Source organism: Tursiops truncatus, chromosome 9 (genome assembly GCF_011762595.2).
Source record: "Tursiops truncatus isolate mTurTru1 chromosome 9, mTurTru1.mat.Y, whole genome shotgun sequence".
Lineage (NCBI taxonomy): Eukaryota > Metazoa > Chordata > Mammalia > Artiodactyla > Delphinidae > Tursiops > Tursiops truncatus.
The window spans coordinates 58,434,107-58,448,760 of NC_047042.1; the positions used below are offsets into that span (position 1 = coordinate 58,434,107).

Here is a 14,654-nt window from a genome sequence, read left to right on the forward strand (position 1 = left end):
CACTCAGTACACACATGGTTCCCAAGAGAGGCTTCGTAATACCCATCCCACACTCATTTGCAATTTTAAAGCCATTAATATTGGTTAAAAAAATTGTTATGATCCCACATTTATACTTTGAGGATAGACGACTCTAATCTCTACCCTTCCTTTCATCCCCGTGTGTCCCTGGGGCTTCATAATGTCCTTTTATCTCACATTTGCTATTGTGGTTGATTATTCGTTGGTTACTGGATCACATTTTAATTTTGCATTCCATATTTTCTTATCCAAGAAAAATAGTTTTTTAGCAAGACAACCTTGTGGTTTGGGACCTAAGTATCTTCATTATGAGATCATAAAATTCTGGAGCACAATGGGCCCCCTTTTTAAAGTAACTGAAAGCAAGACGTTTTGTGAGACCTGTTCCCACGGCAGTAACATCAACTTTAGCAGAACAAGCATGAAAATTTCAGCTCCAAAAGAGAAAAAATACTGATTTTAAAAATATAAAGACAGAGTCTGGGTTTAGATTTGCCCACTTCAGAAGCTACTTCCTTTTAGCAACTGTAGATGATTTTTCAAAATGGCTGAAAGGATGGATAAATGATAACATCTGAAAAATAGTCTTTTAGCTGGTAAACCTAGCAAAACTATTATTGTTATCATTGTTATTGTTGTTATTGAAAATGGTTATATTTATACCTGAGACTAACACAATATTGTAAGTCAACTATACCCCAATAAAAATTAAAAAAAAAGAAAATGGTTATATTTAAACCTGAAAATTAAGTCATAAAACTTTTAGTAACCACTAAGTTTCATCTTATATGTTGTCAGATACTGTGTCTCTGCTCACATCATATTTCCTTATATCAGCTGGAGGCTGAACTGCAGCAATTGTCAGTAATCTTCCATAAATTTCTTGAGACCAGTATTACTACAACATAGATGCAATGGGCTATAAAAAGTTCTCCCATAAGTCACTTGCACTTTCTCAGAAAGAGATCTGCCTACATGTTCCCTTAAATGAATAAAAAAAGGAAGATCCTACATTCACAATACATTCTAATTCCTCAATACTCTTACAGCAAGAAAATTGTTCTGAGTAAATATGATTGCTTGTATTGCATTTACACAGGATGAGTCCTTGATCTACTAATATTATATTCGAGTTACCTTAAATGGAGCACCCTCTATTTAAATTAGCTCACTGACTTTGACCTTCATCAACTCATCCCTTAGTCAGAGGGGATTTGCTTAAAGAAAGAAAAACCCTGTCAAGTATGCTTGAGTGAAGGTGAATTTCTTAGGATGTATGAGGTCGGTCATGGAGCCCAACTAGGTATGGTGGCAACTATGACAATGACTCTGGAAAGTCATTAAATAGCTAATCTCTCTGGTTTGTCTTGGCCTCTGATGCCAGATGTTTTCTCATCTTGCTCCATGTCTGCTTCTCTTTCTTTCTCTCTCTCTCTTTCTCTCTCTCTCTTTCTCTGCAAACTGGTTTGTATACTCACTTAATTGCTTCTCTGTGGGACCATCATTTCTGCTCCAAAGTAACAGCCTCAGCCTCCAGCATATCTATGGTCTTTTAGTTCTAACACCCAACACCAGCTCAGTTTCTGTCTTTCTGTTCCAATTTCTCAGGAGAAAGAATCCGACTGACCATATGGGGTCAGGTTTTTATCCCTGGTACAATCAACTATGTCTAGGGAAGCAGGGTTACATGGAATTATAGCTCCTACTTCTGGGGGCAGAGCAGGATTTCCAAAAAGGGAGTGAGGAGAAAATGACTGCTAAGAGAAATAGTTGTTATTTCTAAAACCACTTCATAGAAACAATTAAAACATACCAAGGGAAAAAAGTGCAGTGAGGAGACAGCATAAAGCTGGGCATAGAGCAGATGTTAACAAACGTTTGTTGAATGAATGAATGGTTAATAAATTCTTGTGTTACTGGAAGCTTGGAACTGAAACAAATTGAATATTCATTAAACATTAAAAACTAATTTTACAAAGCAAAGAAATTTTCTGGATATTACGGCTCAGCTTGTAAGGCCATAATATCTAAAATATAAAAATTAACCATCAACAAGAGTGAGAAAGATTTTGCTTGTCATGTTTTATAACTTCCTACTCTCTTGCTTTAAACTGACTGATTACACTTAACAGTTTCCAAGAAAGATCATTGCTATATTTTTCTCATATTCTCCATAAGTGATTCCAGTGTGTTTGTAAGTATGTTGGCATAATGTCTCCAAGGATGAGGTTAGGAAACACTCTTGTCCCCAAACTCCCTCCAGGTACTATAGTAACTTTCTAAAGAAGGCTTTGTGACAAGGAAATAGGGCAGCTCTTAGCAACAAGCCTCCAAGAAAGCAATGAGAACTGCTACCAAGAAGGCTAGAATAAGTGAACATAACAGCCTAGAGTAAGAATGAATAGTTCATTTTCATGCTAAATGGTCTATTGATTTCCTACATGACCTTAAACCAACACAGCTGTCTTCTCCTTACTTGTATCCTTTGTCAGTATAAATGTACACAGAGTGAAGTGGGAATTATTTCTGTGGTGGCTACATAAGGAACTCTGCCCAATACTGCACCATACCCTTCTCTGGAAATTTCTCTTCCCCTTACTCCATCCACCCGGCTCTGGCAGGAGATTGATGGCCCAGCCCTCTGGCCATAGCTTCTCAGTCTAATACTCTGCCCCTGGCTCCCAATGAACAATGAGCCCCAGTAACTGGATATAGGGGCAGGGGACCTAGAGAGTCAGCCTGTCTCTCTCTGGTAGCTGAATCTAAAAGATGTAAACTTGGGAGCTACCAGGAGCTAAGTTCCCACCCAGTAAGGGAACTAGTCTGTAGCAAGAGAGAGAAATAAAGCCAAAACAGCAGAAACAGAAGAAGCAGAAAGAGAATTCTGGTAATGGTCACTTCCTGTTGACGTAGTCCTTAACGGCTCACTCCAACCATGTCCCTCCCCATCGCATGGTTTTACCATAAAATAGCCCAAGGTCCTTTGGATAAATCTCTCTTTTCACTTAAACTAGGTGAGTTTCTTGGAGGCAAGAGAGGTCTAGTAAATGCTCTCTCCCCAACGCTGCCATGGGAAACCACTGGAAGGGCTTCTCCAGCCCTTTAAGACTGCCGCACCAACACAGGAAAGGAAATGCAACGTTCCCAGCCGTTGCAAAGCAGATGCAGCTTATTCTCACTCCACACACCAGGGCACTGCCACACTTGAACACGTGTTTGAAGCGGCTCCCTACACCTACATGCCGCAGGTACCGAAGGATATCCACACCATCTATTTCACAGATGACATGTCAAGTTTAAGTTCTTCTTCTTAAGGAATGTTTGCAAAACGAGCATTACACTTGCCGAGAATGGAATTGTTTTCAATATTTTGTTGAATGGATAAAAACCGCTAATGTCCTTCATTCTCTATGGGTCCTTATATGCACAGTAAAATAAACACGTAAGTCATATTTTTCACTACAAGTAACAGACAACTCAACTTCCAGTGGCTTAAACAAATAGGGATTTCTTTTTCTGACATAATAGGAAATCTGAAGATTGAGCTCTTGGCATTAATCTGGAAACTGAATGAGGTCAGCACCAGTAGCTCTGCAGTACTCCTGACCTCTCTCTGATACCTCTCTCACTTCTTAGTCACAAGATGGCTGCTGAAGCTCTAGAGCACATCCCCAGTCCAGGGAGAAAGGATTGGGGGAGGGTCAGTACCAGACCCATTCGTTTTTCTTCTCTTTGATTTGGAAAACAAAACCTGTCCCTGAACCACTCCTATCCCTGGTCAACCCAGTTGTGTATCATGGACCAGAACTAGGTCATTTAACCTCTCTTAGCTTTCAAAGAGGCTGCAACAGTGGGGAACCAGATCGTCATGCTTGCTTGGACCCAAGCTTCCCAACTAGTGCACTGTGTCGAATAAGGCCCGTGGGTTGCAGTTAAGCCACATAAAGCTGTTCCCCTCATTTCCTGGTATAGCAGAAGCCTTCTGGCTGGTTGTCTTTGGCTATTAGCATGGTCTTCCAGAACTCCTTGCAGGGTGGTGTCCAACGACACGCTCTGTTGTACCTGCAGGCGGCGAGCACAGGGACCAGGTGAGCATGACTGCGAAGGTGCTGCCCCCGGGCGTGTGCTGGAGGAGCCAGCTGCAGAGTCTGCAATGGTGCACAGGGACAAGAGGCCTGTGGGCTGCTGGAGGAGTTTCTAAGGGACAAGCGGTTTCTAAGAGACACCTATAGCAGGCATCTAAGGAGGAGTTTGCATAGCCCGAGGTGTGGTCATTAGGGGTTGGGGATCGATCAGGGAGGTCAAATAGGGGCTTCTGGTGGGCCCCACTCTGGTTGGCTACCCCCAATCTCAGCCTTTACCTCTATCAGGAACTTCTGTCCCTGGGCAATTGATGTACCATTTTAGTAACATCCAACCTAGCAGCAGGGCCGACTACACATTCTGAAGATTAGAACTTCATCATGATCTTTAGATACTTGATATGAAAAGTTTTACTGAATTTGAAATACATTCACATCATCACATAAAATTTTAATACTTGTCAAAGAAACATTAGACTTGAAAAAAAAACCTTTTCAACTATTATAATTTTGAATGGTTGTAAACATGTTTCTGATTATTTGTTTTAGTCACCAATTTTGTGTGAGCAAAAATTGTGATGGCGATCAAGAACTTGAAGAGAAAAATTTGGAAGAGAAATGACAGAATGTTTAATTAACCATTTCAAGCCTAAAATCTGATTTTTAAATGTTAGGTTTGTGGAAACACGATTGAGTTTCTTATTTTAAAATATTAGGAAATATCTTATTTGGAAATATCATCCAAATTTAACAATTTGTCTCTTTCTAAATATTTGTATTTCCTTTTTCTTACCATAATTATATAATAGGGAAAGAATATAATAGATTTGTTTTTCTCCAAGCCCCATATTGATGCCTACAAATTCCCTCCAGGTTAGCACAGCCTATTGTGAAGATTTAATCATTTTCTATGTGTCGAGTCATGAAAAAATGTTTGGAAGCACCGGGTGAGATCATCTGCCATCCATCCCCAGAGGTGGGCACGCCACCATCCCAAACACACTGAGGTCCTTTTCGCAAAGAAGACTGGGTGAAAGAATGGCAGCTGGGCAGCCTGACAGCATCTGCCACGATGGGTTATAAGTTTCCATTATATTGAATTCAGAGCACTGAGTAGCTGTGTATGCTCACTTCCTTAGCTCTCATTTAAAGGTAAGCTAAGACTTGGCCCCTTGTACAAAGCAATTAAATGAAGTCCATCTGTGCATAGCTCTTTCCTCCAGGTATGTCCCGGAGTATGGTCCAATTACCTTAATAGCAACATTACAAAATAACTCCATTTTGAATAGACTATTTTGCCAGCCATAAGCCAAGCTTTCTGACTGAACTGGGATGGCTACACTGTTTCTTATTCCTTTGCCATCTTCCAGCCTCTGAGAACAAAGAGTTTCAAGAGAACAATGTCTTCTGCAAAGCCATTTTGTCTGCATCTCATGGGGGGTGCTGAGTCTGCCTTGATCACCTTAAATCTTGTATCCACGGCTCTCCCTTACCCTCACTTTTCTACCTTTTTCTACTTTTCAAATGAATCTTATTCAGAACGCAAAACCCATGAGTCAGTACAATGGACTTGAAGTCAGCATTTCCAGGCCTGAATGCTGGCTCTGTCATTGACACAGTTTTTCTCCTGGGTTATAACCTAACTGAGAATGTAGACTGGTATCTCATCAGTACTTCAAACAAATAAGGTGCTCAATAAAAATGTACTAAACCGTCCTGATGTCTGGATACACATCAGGCATTGAAAAGGATTGAAACTGTGCAAATGAAGAAAGCTGGCGTGTCATGTGAAAAGAATTATCAGATATCATCCATTTTTTAGGCTGAGGGCTACTGGTGATTCAAAGACAGCCATGGGGTTCACCACCTGCTTTGTCCTGTTTCACTTTTGTGGTCCAGATTCAAGGGGAAGTTTCAGAAAACTAGAGTTGACTTCAAAACCCAGAATAATAAGATTCATTTGAAAAATGAAGTCCGACTAACAATTTAGCACAATAAAATGGTGCAGGTCTTAGAGAGAGAGAGTTGTAAAATAGCAAAGGGGAGCATTTGCTAAGCCATCTCAAGATACAAAGTAGGCAGTGTCAGGATCACTTAAACAAAGGGAGAGAAAGATAACTCTGCTGGCTTAATATGTGGCAGCAGTTATGCAAGCCAACTAAACATTTGATGGCAGGGCTGTAAGACAAGAGGATAAATCAGAAGAAAGTAATGGGATACTTTAAGGCTTCACCTGAAATGAAGGGATGCACTGCATGACTGCACTGATGCATCCTGTGATCAGGGACCAGCCACATTGGAATCACCTGGGAGCTGGTTAGAAATGCAGAATGTCAGCCCTCACCCCCAGACCTAATGAACCAGAATCTTCATTTTGATAAGAACCTCAGGTCTTTGACGAGCAGTTAGAGTTTGAAAAGCATTCCTTTAGGTAGACCTATTCCACCTGGTGGCCTTGATTTGGAGACCTTGATCATGAAAGAAAGTAACAGGAAAGGAACCAAAGGGTCTCAGAAGACCACATATACTCACTGGTGCTGATACAGGTTTCGTTCACTGGTAAACACACAGCCTCCTCTGCTTATTTCCAATTCAGCTTTTTCTGTTCCTTTTCTGCCCTCCACTCCAACACTTGCCTCAGACTTTCCTTTCATAAAATAACACCATTTAGTTCTAACTTAGGCCTCCAATCTGCATCAAGGGGAAATATTATCAATATTGATTGCTGACTTTAAATTTTTTGTAAAGCAGAAACTCATTCTGCTGATAAACCAAGCTCACAAGAAGTTCAGCAGTCGATTAGCACTGTTCTTGGGAATAGAATCCAACATTTAAGGTTATAGCACTCTACCACTTTCTTTTTTACTTTTAAAATATTTATTTATTTATAATTGAAGGGACTTCCCTGGTGGCCCAGTGGTAAAGAATCTGCCTTACAATGCAGGGGACACAGGTTCGATCCCTGGTCAGGGAACTAAGATCCCACATGCTGTGGGGCAACTAAGCCCGCGCACCACAACTACTGAGCTGGCGTGCCTCAACCGGAGAGGCTGCGCACCGCAACTACCAAGCCCATGCGCCCTGGAAACTGCGCGCCACAACTAGAGAGAGAAAACCCACACGCCACAACTAAAGAGAAGCCCGCGTGCCACAACAAAAGATCCCGCATGCCTCAATGAAGATCCTGCGTGCGGCAACTAAGACCCAATGCAGACGAAATAAACAAATCAAATAAACAAATAAACGATAAACATAATCGAAATACGTTTGACTTATAACATTGTATAAATTTAAGGTATACACCATGTTGATTTGGAACGATTATATATGATAATATGATTGCCACTGTATGGTTGTTAGCTCTGCTGTCAAATCACATTTCTTTTTTGTGGTGGGAATAATTAAGATCTAGTCTCTTAGCTAGTTGGATGATTATGCTACAGTATTGTTGTCTCTAATCACTATACTGTGCATTAGATCTGCGGGATTTTTTTAATCTACTAGTTGTAAGTTTGTACCCTTAAACCACGTCTCTCCTTTTCTCCACCACCCCAGTCCATGGTAACCATCATTTTACTCTCTGTCTTTACGAGTCTGATTTATTTATATTTCACCTATAAGTGACATCATATGGAATTTGCCTTTCTCTGCTTGATTACCTCACTGAGCATAATGCCCTCAAGGTCTATCCATGTTGCCACAAATACTCTACCACAGGGCTTCCCTGGTGGCGCAGTGGTTGAGAGTCCGCCTGCCGATGCAGGGGACACAGGTTTGTGCCCCGGTCCGGGAGGATCCCACATGCCGCGGAGCGGCTGGGCCCGTGAGCCATGGCCGCTGAGCCTGCGCGTCCGGAGCCTGTGCTCCGCAACGGGAGAGGCCACAACAGTGAGGCCCGCGTACCACACACACACACACAAAAAGAACTCTACCACTTACACTACACAAATAAACTTGTAAAAAATCTACTTTCTAGTAGAGATCAGATAGTTTTCTGATTAATAGGAAATCGGGACAGATTTCATTATTTTGAATTAATCAGTTATCATGACGGAAAAGCCTCCATTGAGTTCATCACATCGTTCAGAGCTACTAAGAGATCTTAGAAAACACCAAATTCAGTTGTTCTCAAAGTGTGGTCCTGGCACCAGCCCAGAAACATCACCTGGGAACCTGTAAGAAACAAAAAGTCTCAGACCCCACCTTAGACTGCTTAAACCAGAAACTCTGGGAGCGAGGTCCAGTAATCTGTGTCTTTAAAAGCCCTCCAGGTGATTCTGACGCCCACTCAAATTTTTAAATTACCGGTATAATTTAAGAACAGATAAATCCGTCAGAAAGAAAGATCAGGCCAAAGGAACCAAGGAGTTTTCATAGAAAAAAACTAAAGCATACTCACAGCAAGTATTTCCAACTAGGATCCTGACTCTCATCCTCAGAGCCAGCTTAGTCAAAGGCAAAACATGTGGGATTGCATTGTTTAAAGAGTCAAGTAGAAATACCTGTTTCCTCAGGTGATTTTAATTGGTAGCAAACATTCAAATACTCATTTATATGAGGGTGTTTTTCAAAGAAGACACTGTTCCGTAATCAGCTAGCAGCCTAGAAACGATCGAAAGGGATCCTGGCAATTTCGCTGGTGGTGTTGCTTCTCTGCTTTTAAGGTTTATAAAAAGTCTGCTCCCGGGTCACATCATTTTACTCTTGTTAACTTACACTTTCAGATTACAAAACACTTAATAATCAGAGTGGCTCTTCTGTATCCTATAGTGCATTCAGGCCTTTCGGCTAATGGATAAATTTCCACCCCCCCTTTCGAGTGTTCACTTATCATAAGAAGCATTTCAACTCCATTTTGGTATGCAAACAGCCGGATCCTGCAATTAGTCCGTGCTCAGTTCTCCCAAACCAGGGGCCGCTTAGACACAGGTCAGGACTACACGATTTTTACGTTCAGGAGTCGATTACACTGGCTAAGGGAGAGGCACTTAAGTAAAGTGCACTATGCTTTAGTAGCAAAACCAACATCTTAATACCTGCAGTCTTTTTATCAAGTTAATCAAATTTTAATATGAGAATGTGTATTAAAATTAGGTCACTTAGTACAGGCTAAGACCCTTCTTCCTCCCTCCTCGTCTGTTCTGCAGGCCACACAATGCCATGTTATGAAAACTGCCCTTTAAACCTGATAAAATATTTAAGACATGTGTCCTGATAGTGTTATGTAAGCAAATACCAAGAAAAGTCCAACCATTAGTGAACCTGATCAGGCCAGTCTCCAAGGACTGGGAAAACAACCCAGCGATGGCTGCAGGGCTGACCTGCACAGAGAGATTCCGAGGTGTAGATGCCTACAAGCTCAGAGACCAAACGCCCCAGACCCTTCTTGAAAAGCGATCCTCTACTTTATCTCTTGTTACTTTAGTTAGGTTCAAGCAGTGCCAAACCTCGGTAACTTTACTTAAGAAAGATTAAATATTTGTGCCTATAGCATTGAAATCATAGGAAAAAACAAAGAACGGGTGATCTTGAGTGATGGGCAAAGATGATATATTATATATATATATATATGTGGTTTTTTTCTCAGCAAAAGAACTACAAGTCACACCAAATGAAATTTTAGGATTGGAGGATCAGATAATTTTATGAGACCTTTTTCCCACAATGAACTTTCTCCTTGAGCCAGCACCTGGATTCACAGATCGCTTTTAGAAGGACAACTCCCAAGTCTATAACACAGAAACCTAATTACTGTCATGATTTCTTGACCCCAATTCCCAGTGCCACTGGGGCTCCATAGCTGTCTTAGTCCATTGGATCCCAGTCCCCACTCAGTGCCTGCAGGCGCTCAATAACGATTTGCCTTGTGCATTAATAAATGGATACATGTATATGCAAAGTGGTTCCTTTTTCTCCTTCCCCATCCCAAGCCAGCCTGGTGTCCTAGAACCCCGGTACCTATTTTGTACACCTTCACCATCATCTGTAACCCTCAGTTCTAATTATTTGGCAAACCCTGGCTACTTTGCCTTCATAATAAAACCCAAATCTACCTCCTCTTCACCATGCCCTCGTCTTTCCTGTAGACTTCATTGTTTCTGAGCTGGGTCACTGCAATCCCCTGCTAACAGGCCTCCCTGCTTCCATTCATGTCCTTGCATTGCCCCAACTGCCAACCCACTTCCTTTTTAAGGCACAGATTGCCTCTCCCCCCTCCTTCTTCTCTCCTCTCTCCCTCCCTCCTGCATGCAGATACACGCGCACGCACACACACACTCACTCACTCACACACACACTCCTGCCCCAACTTATACATCTTCGATGGCTCTTCACTGGGAAACAAGCCAAGTCCAGATTTAGTAACTAGATGCATCGATAGGATTCCACAGTATCACTTCAGACTACCCTCTCCTTCTATCTTCCCACATCCTCTGTATCTCCTCCCCACTCCACACTCTGCCCCCACCACCCCAGTGATGCCTTTCCCCACACAAGGACTGAACCTTCTCCTGGATGACTGTTCCTCAGGAATCCTTCCACTGACCCCTCCAACCCGAGTGAGCCTGCCCAGCTCACTCATCCTCTGAGCCCCTGCCGCTACCCGTTCTTCCACAAAGCTTTTCCAAGATATTGCCAACTAAAATGCATCTATCCCTCTACCCTCCTCTCACAGTGCTTTAATCTTATTTTTATCACGGCACACTGTGCTTCATATCAATATTTATATGTGTTGTCTCTCCCACTAGACGATGGTATCTACTGGATCAGTGTTGTATTTTACTCATTTCTATAATCCCATATGGCTTGGCACTCAGTTTACTTAGCACTGAGAAAGAGCTCAGCAGAGCTTGAATATATGCCATGACTTCTATAACAGTGTCAGAGATATACACATTCTCTGTCTCCTGCTTCCTCTCTCTCTCTTTCATACACACACACGCGCACACACACACACACACACACACATAATTAGCCCCAACCCAAAATAAAAATTTTACCTAAGGACTCTGATATCCACATACAAGAATATTTTGTCCAGTGATGTCCAGCCTAAGGCCTTCATTTTTCTCATGTGACCTCCTCAGGCAATTAGTGAAATCATCAGTCATATGAAGAACATGTAACTTGCAAGCCCCCTTAAAAGCACATGTAGATGGAAACACACAGCACAGCTCCCGGCCATTTCTCTGGTGATGGGCATTAACTCTGCGTTGGGAGAGCCATGCCAGGAGTCCAGCAGAGCTCTCTACTCCCACTCCACACTGATGTGCTCCTTCAGATCGTCAAATTGGGCTCCCTGGTTTGCATTCTACACTAATAGTGCTTTCATCCCTTTGATTCAGTGAGTCACTTTCTCCCAAATCAGCCATTTTCTGATTCTGACCCAATAGTTGCCTCAGGCTAACAATCTTTGCCAGATAAGCACGTGAATTGTTGTTGAAGCTGGGAAGAACCTCCTAAGTCTCCACTTGGGTTAGACCCTCTCGTGATCCCGCAGACGTGGCTGCAGGGTACTGCTTAGAGCAGACTGACAACTTGCCCTTGTGATCTGGGCATCCCAATCTGTTTACCAACTAGCAAGCACAAGCATTTGTCTACATTTTCCTCAATTTAGCAAATACACTCTTCATTCTAGACACTGGGCAAACCTCAAAGGTGATAAACTGCAGAAATGGATTAAAACATCCCCCAAATTACATTAAAATCCTCTGAGTAAACATGACATTCAATCTAAAGGAAAGAAAGAGACACTGGAGACCTGAGTATGGAATTTAAAAATTACTAAATATAAGACCAAAAATATTTGTTTTCATATTTTTCCTACTCCTATTTTTGAGGTGGAGAAAATTATTTTTCTTCCAGATCATTTCCTCTGTAGAGCTTGTGCTTGGCACCCAGAGCAGTTCTAATCCTTTGATTGGTAAGAGCTGTGGGAGAGAATGTGTCTAATTAAATCCTATATTCTAGAAATAAATAGGCTAGTTAGCTGCTATTCACAGCTTTTCAACTTCTCTCATCAGTGGTGTTAGCAGTTGAGGAAGGTGTGGACTTGGTTAACCCCAGATTCCAAGGAGGAAGAAGTCTTCCTGGCCTTGTCCTCAGGTTTTTCTTTTACTGGGTCTTTAGTGAACCTACAAGGCCAAGTTCCTGGAATCAGGGTGACATTTATTCATTTATTAAGTCAATCAACATAATTCAACTGAGCTAAAATTAAAAAACTAAACACTCAGTTAAAAATCATAGAAATAAATAAAATACAGCTCTTGCCTCAATTCACAGACCATCAATGAGGATGGACAGGTAGGGGGAGAACAGGCTGACAGGTGATATAACAGAGGTGAGCCCAGCGCTGGAGCCCTGGAAGAGGCATGACAATCTGCCTGGTGTGCTTCACAGAGGAGGGGATGCTTGAGAAGGGGTGACCTGCATGGAAGTTCCCAATGGGCACAGAATCCAAAGCAGGAAGATTTACGACAGAAATTCAACCCTGGATATCGGAATGGAAAATGAAGACTTTATAGGTTATGTCCTAGCAACAACAAAACTTTCTCAAGCATAGACTTTAGACATTTATTTTTCACTGTGACAGATTATAGTTTCTAAAAGGGACAACAGTACCTCCCATCGCACATACCCCTCTGCAACATGATCTTGGCCATCTCCCGTTAAAAAGAGGAATCTGTATCCACACTCCTTGAACGTGAATAAGCCCTGGGACTGCTTTCACCAGCAGAATTGCATTGAAGTAACACTGAGGTTGTCCCAGGCATAGGCCTTCACTGGCTTGGCTTCTTTCACTTCCTACCTCTTGAAAGCCAGCCCCCATGTAAGAAGCGTGCCTCCCCAGGAGCCCACTGTGCTGTGAAAAGGCCAAGGCACATCCACATAGAGACGCCCTGGAGGATGAGATGCCATAGGAAGAAAAGAGAGAGATTGAGAGAGAGAGAGAGAGAGAGAGAAGAAGAAGGAGGAGGAGGAGGAGAGAGGCCCAGGGTTTTCCAGACACATGAATGAAGACGCCATCTTGGAAAAGATCCTCCAGCCCCAGCAGTCCCAGCTGACTTCATGCAGACCAGAGATAACTACCCAACCAATGCTTTCCGGAACGCCCGACCCACAAAACTGTGAGCAAAATAAAACGGTTGGTTTAAGCCACTAGGTTTGGGGATAGTTTTTTGTGTGTGCAGTGAAGCACTTACTGAAATACAGAGCTTCTAAGGTAGGTACATGATGCTTAGGGAAACAGAATCCTAACATGACGTAGGTTGTCATCTTGTTATCCCATAAATATCGAGATGAAAGAGAAACCCAAGTCCCTTTGTGTTCTCTGCTGTTTCATGTGTACTTCCATTCTACTTCTGGGACTGATCTTCTCCCTTTATGTAGGTCAAAGGCAAACAGTACAGCAATTCATAATATTCCTAATGCGTAAAAGATCTTTTGTGGAAGCTACCTGGGTGTTGTCCTCCCCGTGCCCAACCTCCAAGTAAAGGAGCTGTTTAAGTGTTAGCCTGTCAAATAATGGAGAAAACACTTTCCAACCGTTTTTCATCTTTGCTATAAATTCTAAAGGTATACTCGCACACAGGTTAATAAAGACTTGGGTATTCATCGCTCATGTGACCCCAGAGGCATGATTACCTGCTTTGAAGGCTTTTAAAATCTCCCAGCGGTGGCTTCCCTGGTGGCGCAGTGGTTGAGAGTCCGCCTGCCCATGCGGGGGTCCGCCTGCCCATGCGGGGGCCCGCCTGCCCATGCGGGGGACGCGGGTTCGTGCTCCGGTCCGGGAGGAGCCCACACGCCGCGGAGCGGCTGGGCCGGTGAGCCATGGCCGCTGAGCCTGCGCGTTCGGAGCCTGTGCTCCGCGGCGGGAGGGGCCACAGCTGTGAGAGGCCCGCGTACCGCGAGGAAAAGAAAAAAAAAAAAAAAAATCTCCCAGCGAATACTGTAATACTTCACTGCACTGTAGGTAAAGCGTCACTCAAGTTTTTATGCATGGTTAATATGAAAGAGGGAGAAAATTCAGCTTAGGGCACTGAGATTTGTTTGTTTGTTTGTTTTTTGCGGTACGCGGGCCTCTCACAGCTGTGGCCCCTCCCGCCGCTGAGCACAGGCTCCGGACGCGCAGGCTCAGCGGCCATGGCTCACGGGCCCAGCCGCTCCGCGGCATGCGGGATCCTCCCGGACCGGGGCACGAACCCCTGTTCCCTGCATCGGCAGGCGGACTCTCAACCACTGCGCCACCAGGGAAGCCCCAAGGGCATTGAGTTTTACATTAAGCGGGGACTAGTTTAGTCTTAGAAATAGCAGAGTAGGTTGGAATCACTTGCTATGGGACTATAAGTACACATCTCCCACCAAACACTGAGGTGCCCCATAGAGCTTTCCAAAATGAAATGAACTCACCCAATACATTAGGAAGGTGGGAAAATAGACTCAATAGCTCAGCTTTGTGTCTTCTTTTCCTGCCCTCATCCAGCCCCAGCCCCAGCTTTGAGTCCTGGATTCATGGACTCTGATTTCACTCCACTTGGAAATTAGCAAATGGCA

General features: G+C 43.1%; 1 protein-coding gene across 4 annotated transcripts in view; it reads right to left on the reverse strand.

Annotated features, from left to right (window-relative positions):
- Window positions 1–14,654, reverse strand: part of TRIL (TLR4 interactor with leucine rich repeats) — a 118,837-nt gene that overhangs the window by 16,732 nt on the left and 87,451 nt on the right. The gene's annotated exons all lie outside the window — the stretch shown is intronic.